Source organism: Drosophila elegans, unplaced genomic scaffold, assembly GCF_018152505.1.
Source record: "Drosophila elegans isolate 14027-0461.03 unplaced genomic scaffold, ASM1815250v1 contig_119, whole genome shotgun sequence".
Taxonomy (NCBI): domain Eukaryota; kingdom Metazoa; phylum Arthropoda; class Insecta; order Diptera; family Drosophilidae; genus Drosophila; species Drosophila elegans.
Window position 1 is genome coordinate 472,994 of NW_024545483.1, and position 10,454 is coordinate 483,447.

Genomic DNA, 10,454 nt, shown 5'->3' on the forward strand with positions numbered 1-10,454 from the left:
AACACCTCCTGCCTAATCCTTCATAATTTGCCTGACCAAGCTTATTACAAAGATAGCGGCGAAGCTGTTAATGTGTTATTATAAGAAATCTTTATACTCGTTACTCGTAGCGTAAAAGGGTGTATTGTAATTGTTCAAAAGTGTGTAACAGGTAGAAGAAAGCGTTTCCGACCCTATAAAGTATATATATCAGGATCAATTACCGAGTTGATCTAGCCATGTCTGTCTGTATGAGCGTGGAGATCTCGGACACTGACTGACATACTGACTATAGTCAGTTCCGAAGTTCATCACTGCTCAAAATCATCGGCAGAGCCGATCTCTCAGCTAACAATAGTAGCAAGCGCAGGAAAAAACCCCTATGGGAGCTATATGCTATAGTCGTCCGATCCGGCTCGTTCCGACTTATATACTACCTGCAATAGAAAAAAAACTTTTGGGAAAGTTTCATGCAGATAGCTTTAAAACTGAGTGACTAGTTTGCGTAGAAACGGACGGACGGACGGACAGACGGACATGGCTAGATCGACTCTCCTAGTGATGCTGATCAAGAATATATATACTTTATAGGGTCGGAGATGTCTCCTTCACTGCGTTGCAAACTTCTGACTAAAATTATAATACCCTCTGCAAGGGTATAAAAAAAAAATTAGAACTTTGCTGACCCTTAATTTTTTTATTAGTTCTTCGAGATATAGTAATGGTTAAATATTTCAGAATAACGGTTTAAATTTCATCAAAATCGGACGATTTCCGATTTTCCGATTTTGATGAAATTTTAACCATAATTCTGAAATATTTAACCATTGCTTTATGTCGAAGAACAAAACAAAAAATTAAATAACAGCAAAGTTATAATTTTTTTTCAATTATTTTTCCGATTGTTCCTATGGGAGCTATATGCTATAGTCGTCCGATTTTGATGAAATTTAAAACATAATTCTGAATTATTTAACCATTGCTATATGTCGAAGAACTAAACAAAAAATTAAAAAACAGCAAAATTATAATTTTTTTTCAATTATTTTTCCGATTGTTCCTATGGGAGCTATATGCTATAGTCGTCCGATCCGGCTTGTTCCGACTTATATACTACCTGCAATAGAAAGACAACTTTTGGGAAAGTTTCATGCAGATAGCTTTAAAACTGAGAGACTATTTTGCATATAAACGGACGGACAGACGGACGGACAGACGGACATGGCTAGATCGACTCTACTAGTGATGCTGATCAAGAATATATATACTTTATAGGGTCGGAAACGTCTCCTTCACTGCGTTGCAAACTTCTGACTGAAATTATAATACCCTCTGCAAGGGTATAAAAATTACTAATTAAAAAAGTTAAATTAAAATTTTTTTTTTTTTAATTTTTTTAATGTGACTGAAATTATAATACCCTCTGCAAGGGTATACAAATATACAAACAAAAAAATATACAAAATAAGCAAAAAACGCTTAAACAAAACTAAATAGTTATTCAACTCAAAAAAATCAATTATATAATTAAAAAAAATGCATAATTATTTTATAATAGTGTCACGCTAAAAAAGCTCAATGAGCGACGAACCAAATAAAGAGCGTCGAAGCTCAGCGATCAGAAGAGACGGGTACTTCTCGTATATATCAACTCGCGATAGCGAAGTGCAAAAAACGTCTACCAAGGGTATCTCGGCTCTACTCGACAGTCGATAGTCAAGATACAACCAGTTCAACCAGAACTAGGTCAAAAGATCCAACCGAAACCTAAGCCCCCACCAATTTACATTAGGGGGAAAATCTCGAACGCCCTGGTCAAGAAAATTTTTGCGCTGCTCGGGGACGGAAATTGTCATGTTGTTCCGCTTACTAAACCAAACTTCAGACCAAATCTGAATAACATTTCCGAGTTGTGTCCAAATTCCTTGAAAAAGCTAAGAAAAACTACTACACGTACCAACTTAAAAGCAGCAAGGGCTTGCAAGTTGTATTAAAAGGAATCGAGCCCGATGTAACCCCTAATGAAGTTATCGATGCCCTCAAACAAAACGGGTTTTCAGCAAAGAACGTTAGTAACATCATTAGCAAGAACAAAAAGTCGCAACCACTCTTCAAGCTAGAGCAAATGACTACTTTTTGTGACATTAATTAATAACTTAAAAACGAAGCAATTTTCACGGGGTTAATTTTTATAAAAAAAATGGGCGAGGTTAAGCCCTTTTTTTAGGTTTTTTTTTTGCTAAATACTAAACAAAAAAAATTTTTTTAATCAGAAGATAATGATAAAAAGAATACACGGTTGGGGGTGGTCTTACCTTTTTGTTAGGATATAACAGGTTTTTTCTTTTGGGAGAAGTTATTTTCAGAGCAAACGCAGTAATTGTATTGAAAAAAGTTTCAAAAACTCTGTAATAAAGAAATCTATAATTTCGTTTTAATAAAGCTTCATTTGCAGGTTGAATTAGTTATCTAGCATTGCCCGTCTGCAGGGATGCTATTTCTGTCGCTATGTTTCCTTAGCCAAGAAGAATGCCTTTGGCTGAAAAGATTTGAGTTTCTTTTGCACTTTGCACTCTTCTGTGTAACATTGTAGCAAAGACTTTGACTTTTTTTTTCAAACAAAATTGCCTCATCTTACTTGGAACAAGGGCAACGTTTTAACGCTTTAAAAAATTCGAAGATGGCAATCTCCTTTGCACTCTTTGTCGCCTCTGCTTTCCATATGTTAAAAAACTCGAAGTTTGCAAATTTGAGGTTAGAACCTTTAAAGTTTAATTTCAGAAAAAGTGCGCAAAAGTGTAATTTTATACTAACAGAATAGAAAAGTAGTTGAATAATCTATAATATGAAACAAGTAGCTGTATTCAAAAATAACTACACAATCGATAATTACAATTCGCGTTTACAAACACATATTACAAACCACTATTGTTGGACTGCATGCCAAAAAATTGCACTTGAATTGGTTTTTGCTTCTTATTTAGTGTTAAATTTGGAAGAAAAATTTACGACTTAACAGCGCTCCCTTCAAGTTGCACAAACAGCTGACTTTGACAGCTGATAGCTTAACTTAATGCGCTCTGTTAAAATTTTGTGCTTGCAACATTTAAGATTAGGATTATTTCTATCCATCGCGATTAAAAAAAAATATATTTAACGACTTTTAAAAAATGAGTTTTGGCCAAAAAATGTGGTGCGTCCTATCTCACAAGCAAATACAACCTCCAAATAAGAGGCTACACCTTCTACCGCACAGATCATTCAGATGGTAAAGCCCACGGCGGAACCGGCATCTTAATTAGGGAACGCATCAAGCACCATTTTCACCAAAGGTTTGAAACAAACTATCATAGTGCAGCCAGGTATCGGAAATCTTTTTATAGCCGCCGAATACTGCCCGCCTCGCTTTACAATCTCTGAAGGACAATTCATGGATTTTTACAACTTACTTGGATATCGATTCATAGCTGCAGGAGACTATAATGCTAAACATACGCACTGGGGATCACGACTCGTGACTCCCAAAGGAAGGCAATTGTATAATGCAATCATCAAACTGGCAACAAATTGGACTATGTTTCCCATATATATAGTCCCATATACTGGCCAGCAGACCCTAGAAAAGTCCCTGACTTAATTGATTTTGTGGTGACAAAGAACATTCCATGTAATATAATAAGCGCCAAAGAGTTTTCGGTCCTTTCATCTGACCATTCGCCAGTGCTAATAATTCTTCTTCAAAGTCCGGAAATCACAGACCACCCCCACAGGCTGACATCGCACAGAACCAAATGGCTCAAATATAAAAAGTTTGTAAGTTTGTAGAAGGGCTTATTCGAGCTCTCTTATAAAAAAAGAAAAAAAAATCCCAAAAAGTAGGCAGTGTAGCTTAGGTTTTATAGTCATAATGCTAGCCTGTACCAATTGCAACCCATCATGATCAGGTGGCGCCCTCTAACGCGGGAACCCGAACTCTGTCGTACTGGCAACGCAACAAATACAATCAGCTGAGTAGAAGTCAGTGGTCTGTGGTCAATATCAATTTTGACAGAGCTATATTTCCGTTTTGGGGTAATCTGCTAAACGCACGACTTTAGCTTATTCTTTTCGATTTCCACCGTCAACGATACCAGTTGTCAAGAATCAATTTTCTCCAATAAGCAGGCTGACCTCGTGGTTTGGCTACTTGGTTAAGAAATAAACTGGGAGTAACCACCATCCAAAAGAAAAAAAGCATTGAAAGCTTATTAGTGCTTCTATTTAATTTTTTTAAAGAAATTTATTCGTATAACGCAACACTCGTTCAACAGTGGCTGTATACAGTGAACTACCAGAGGCCAATTCGGATGCTGGCTTAGCACAACCATATTCCTCCTGAGACCGCTCCTAACCCTAACCGCACTGGCTTACAACACTACCTAGTGGCCATAACTAGTAGCGCTGCCTAACAGCCGTAGCACGATCAGCAGCTACACCGCAGCCTAAATAGGACCCAGCCAGTCCAGCAGAGCAGGTGCAGCAACACCAGGGCTACCCAGCAGCCCAAATAAGCCCCAATACCCAGTGAAAATAAAGCAGAGCAGGTACAGCAACCCCAAAGCTATCAAGCTGTCCATTGCAGAGCAGCAGCCGCAGCAGCATCAGCAGGAGCTGTTGCTACTGATCCTAACCCTACCTCATCATAAAACTAAAGCACGTTGTTGCTACATTTTTCTCAGTAATTTTATTAGAAAAAAAAGGTCTAAATAGTATAAATATAGATTTTCCATAAAAAAAATTAAATAATTATAATTAGAGTTCTTAATTTGCTGTGAATATAACAAAAATAAAAAAATTAAAACTTGGCGAAATGAATAATATGTGAATGTGCTAGTAAATGTGTAATCCCGTAGCTTAAACACGCAAATACAGTCAATAAATTTCATTCCTTAAATGTCAACGAGAAAACTTAACAATTTAGATACTTAAAATAAACCCGACGACCATATAACTAAATAAACATGTACAAGAAGTCGCCGCTGCCAAAGATTTTTCGCCGCCGGAGTTAATCGACTGTAAGTTATCTTTATCATACCTTGTTTCATTATTTCCTTTATTTAGTTATTTCGTCACTGTTCAAACCGCATAAAATTTACGATGTTTCTTTTTGTCTTGAATATATGTACATATTTGAGCTCTGTTTTAATTAAGGAGGGCCGATACAAAAGTTCCCTCAAGATTTACACGCGCAGTCACTTATAAATTTAAAAACTTGAAATCTTTAAAATGATCATATACTATTAACCTACATGATTTTTTTTTATAAATGTATATATATATAGCAATTATTATTTGTATATATATTAATCCCGTTCTCTTTCAGCAACTTTAAACTCTTTGCCATTTTCGACAAGGAAAAAAAATGAAATAAATTAGTTAGACAGTTTTTTTGTATGTATGCAAATAAACTGAAATTTTGTGAAGCTTTAATTTTCAAATTATTTTTTTGTAATACACCAGAATAAAGAAAAAAACATAAATAAATGATATAGAGCTTTTGCTAGAAATAAAATTGACCTATATTTAAAAATTCTTTATAGTATTGTTTAACAATTTAAAACCACAAATATGAAATTATATATGAATACCGTTTATTTTTCTAAAATTAAAATAATATAAAAATAAACAAATTTAATAGAGAATAAAACATAAAAAAAAAATATAAAACAACAACAAGAATATCACAGCCCATATGAAAGGGATAGTTCGTAATTATAATTTGTAATAAAAGAAATTAATTTTAACTAAGTTTCCCCTCATCCGGGGATCATGGAAGTCGAGTGTCATTTAAAAATGTGATTGGTAGTCACTCCAAGGGATCCTGGGGAGGTAATGCGAGACCATTAGGATCATAGTAAGGTGGGCCCTTCGCCTTCTTGGCGTAGTAAAAGGAGTGATGTTTTGGCAAGTGTATCTCTCTCGTTTTGTTTTGTTTTCGTATTCTTTCCTTTCTTCAACACTTTTTTCTAATTTTTGAAATGAATAGTACGCGAATTTTAATTTATTTCTACTAGCATACGAACCTTATAACCAGTGTTGGGGTGTATCTAGGTACTTGTACCTAGGTATGTACCTAGGTAATTTTTTCGGTATCTTTTACCTTACCTAGGTAAAAAAATATTTGGCTACCTTTTACCTTACCTAGGTACGAATTTTCGTTTACCTTAAGTTTTAGCTATGTAAGGTATTTAGGTACTTCCATACGTGTATGTAAATATTGCGCATATTAGAAATAGCCCTGCTTCACAGCAATGCAATCGAAAACTTAGAAATATGATAGTTCCACCACTTACTCACAGAGGTCTTTATGGTAAGAATGCAAAAATATTTTCCGTTGGAATTTGGTATAATGCTAAATTAGCAATGCCGTTGCTACCTAAACAGTGCACTTTTGTCGATGACATTGGTTCCTAGAAAACGTCACAACAAATCTTAAAATGAGCAAAGAAGACGCAGAAAAAAAGGAGCTACCATTAATTTTAAATGGTACTTTCTTTTTACCGGACGGGAAGTGCAAACTGTGTGTGAACAAAACTATCAAATTTGATGAAAAGTCAACCGGCAACTTGCATAAACATCTGAAGGTAAGTGAACTGTGAAGTGAATTGATAAATTAATTTTCGCGCGAAAAAATGCATGTGCGTAGACATGCACATGTGCTTTTAAACATATGTATATACATATGTGCTTATTCATACATTTATGTGGTGCAGTCATCAATGTGAATATGACCATATGTATGTATTTATGTATAGATTGTGCCTATTTCATTAAAACATTTAAACAACCATAGCATGAAGTAGCACGATTCCCGCAATTTTTTTAATGCACCTTCGAATTATTTGAGTATGTGAACAAGCACATATTTATGTATGCATCATATATGTATGAATATGTGCTTATTGGAGTGTATGTTTAAATGTAAATGTGCATATCTATGCACATGCATTTTTTCGCGCGAAAATTATTTTCCATAAGTTTAAATAATCTAAAAGTGCATTTTAATAAGAAATTGACGGATACATAAATACATACATATGGTCATAATTTTATGGACATTGATGGGGTGGTCATTCTTTATTTTTATTTTTTATTTTCCACCAAAAAATGTAAAACTATTTTTTTTTATTAAACCACATTTTTATAAATATATGTATGACTAAGCACATAATAATGTTTAAATTAAACAAGTATAATGAAGACATTAAAACATTATGAAACTTTTTTTTCAGAGGGTTCACCCGAACAGTTATTCTTCGTATGAAGCTTTGAAACCGAAAAATTCAAAAATAAAAGTGAAAATTTCCGGTGATCTCAAAAAAAGAAACCAATGTGACTTATGTTTATATCTTTGTATCTCAGAAAAAGAAACTGATAATAAAAATTTCAAATTTAAAAAATTTTTAAGTTGTATTTTTTACCTTTTACCTTTACCTAGGTACAGAAGAAATTGCATACCTTTTACCTTACCTAGGTACAAATATTTGCAACTACCTTTTACCTTACCTAGGTAAAAAAAATGGTACCTGTCTCAACACTGCTTATAACGTGGCGGTTTTCTTTTCTTTCGTTAGCCCACCCCATGCCGACAAGACATATGAAAAGCCTAGGATGTCGCGTACTCCGCAGCTCTTTCCACCAGCTCTTTCTTAATAGATCGTTATATGCTACAAGTTCCTACATTGAACTAAGCCCGCAGCTCCACATCGAAGCGGACATCGACTGTTCTACCTCGTGATAGATATACCTCGTCTAGATATACTCGTGGCAGAAGCCACTATTTCAACACCAAACGGGAAGGACGTGTAAACCAACCTTTCAAAACCAATCTACAATTGAACAGCTTGTACTGGAAAAGAGGCGACTGCGACGTGCTTGGCAAACCCACAGATAGAGAAGCCACACGCACACTAAACCGAGCCCTGAAGAAAGACGTTGAAGACGCACATCTAAGGTACTTCGAAAAAATTTCGCCAACCAATACAAAATATCCTCTGTGGAGGGCTCACCCAAACCTGAGCTCTCCAATCGAAACAGTCACTCCAATAATAAATTCATCAGGTAGCTGGGACCGCAGCGACGAAGATAGAGCCGAAACTGTTGCTTCACATCTCCGAAAAGTCTTTCAGCCGAACTCAGTCACTGATCCATTTGTGTTAACACAAACCGGATCTGAAACTAATTCCATACCAGCACTGTTTTTGCCAAAGGAGATCACGAAAGTCATAGGGGAACTGAAACCGAAAAAGGCCCCGGGCGGTGACCTTATAACCCCAAAACCATCGAGGTTATTTGTAAACTTTTCAATGGGATAATAAGTCTCGGCTACTATCCAAGAAAATGGAAAAAATCTACTATCATAATGATACCGAAACCCGGAAAAGACCACACAATTCCGTCGTCCTACAGTTCAGTTAGTTTATTATTGTGCCTGTCTAAACTGTTGGTAAAATGCATTTTAACACGCATATACCAAGCTAACAGAATAACATTAGAAATTCGCACAGCCCTCGAGCTTTGGGAATACTGCAGCGCAATATTCCTCGATGTATCTCATGCTTTCGATCGTGTCTGGCTCATACTTGCCTAAATACACTCACAACTACTTGAGTCGTATCTCTACAACAGTCTTCGCAATAAGGTGCAACACAACAAGATCTGACGACTACACTATCGAAGCTGGAGTCCCGCAAGGAATTTGACAATATCGACTTGTAGCTAATTTCTGTAGTGCAGCAAATACCCAATAAGTAAAATGGAATTTTAAATGAAAATTCACATCCTCCCGCCCTTGTTTACCAGCTCTTTCTGTTGTTATTTCCTGTCGTTAGTGGTAATAGTTCCCCACGATAGTATATCGATATGACAAATATCGAATAAACATCGGTTTAAATCAATATATCGCGTATTAAAACGCATTTAGCCTAATGCGCAGGGAATCCCATAAGGCTAGCTGCCGCATATAAAATAAATGCGATAAAGAATGGGATTAAAAATCATTCGTCCCGAACATTTTTAGAATTCATAACTGCTGGATCTCTGGCAGAAAAAACCTCCCACATATACAGGGATCCTTGTTGTTTATTAGAAACTGTGGTGGCCTCCTTTGCAAATCCGTCAAACAACACCATTAGCTCTCCTTCATCGTCATCCAAGTTGGCAAATGCCTTGGTCGCATTATCAATGACCTGCTGAACATTTTTCGTTTTGATTTGCGACAATTCAAAAGTAAACAAACCCAGATCAGCTGTTTGTGTTATTCACATGTCGGAGTAGCATTAGCTAAATGTTAAGCGCCAATGGAAGCAGGCACATTTAAAAAAATGGAAGGGTGATGGTGTCTATGTGGGAACACCAGTACACCATCCATTAAAAATCCCAACCGCTTGGATGGGCTCTGTGGGACTGGGTTATTAGCGACTAAAACGGAATGGTAGAATATGGAACACTGAAACGTTTTTATTTTTATATATTTTGGTTAATAGTAGGCCGATTTGAAAAAATATAATTGCAAGCATGTTAAGAAAAGTATAACTATTCAACCCATATTACTTCTTACAAGGTATAATACATTTTTTATTTAATTTATTTATTTACTATTGATTGATCACATTGAAATTTTGTTTGAGGACTTAAGATCTATATTATTCTAACATAATTGATATTATATTATATATATTTATTATTTATAGTTTATATTATTTCGCTGCCTTAATTTTTTTTATTTAACTTATTTTAATTTTTTATATATATAATTTAAAAATTTTGTTTGAAAACTTGGTCCACAACTTTTATCTCGTCTTGAACAACTTGTGCGCATAAACGCGTTTTACCACAAGATAGAGCCCTATTTCAAGACCAAAAACTTTAATAAAAAACCCTAAGTATTTGAGAAACGCCAACTTTTTTCTGAAAAATTACGTTTCCGTACTGGCGATTCTAGGCGGCCTGTGCTATCAATTTTCGTCGCAAATATTTTTTGAATTGTGCAACATATTGAGGTATCCAGCATTTAATTTTAGTAATTGTATGAAAAATAACCCTACGTTTATGAGAAAATCGCATATGGACTTATGACACTACATTGTTGGCCGCATTTATTGGTCTTTTTGTTTAACTACGATTTTACGAAAGTGCGAGCAAGACAAACGTATGACAATTCCAATGAGTAACGATTGAAGAAAATTTGCAGAACCCGATTTTGCGGGATCGAAATGCCAAAAACAATGTTAAAGCCTGATTCCATTGCCGCATTAGTGGACTTTTTAAATGTGCCTGATTGTATTGGTGCATTAGCATTTAGCTTATGCTACTCCGACATGTGAGTGGCAGCAACAGCTGATCTCGGTTTGTTTACTTTTGAATTTTGGTAAATCCAAAAGAAATTAATTAAAAATAATGAATATAAGTGAGTTTACTCGTCTCTTGAATGTTCA

At 35.4% G+C, this 10,454-nt stretch overlaps 1 long non-coding RNA gene across 3 annotated transcripts; it reads left to right on the top strand.

Moving 5' to 3' along the window:
• The first annotated feature begins 6,072 nt into the window (after nt 1–6,072).
• On the top strand, nt 6,073–7,418 carry LOC108150546. 3 transcript variants are annotated; one of them, XR_001774680.2, is made up of 3 exons: nt 6,314–6,328; nt 6,380–6,602; nt 7,251–7,418. It is a non-coding gene; the product is annotated as an uncharacterized LOC108150546 (long non-coding RNA). The 3 variants fall into 3 exon arrangements; XR_001774681.2 differs by having other exon boundaries at nt 6,403–6,602; XR_005977244.1 differs by having other exon boundaries at nt 6,073–6,602.
• Nucleotides 7,419–10,454: the final 3,036 nt, after the last annotated feature.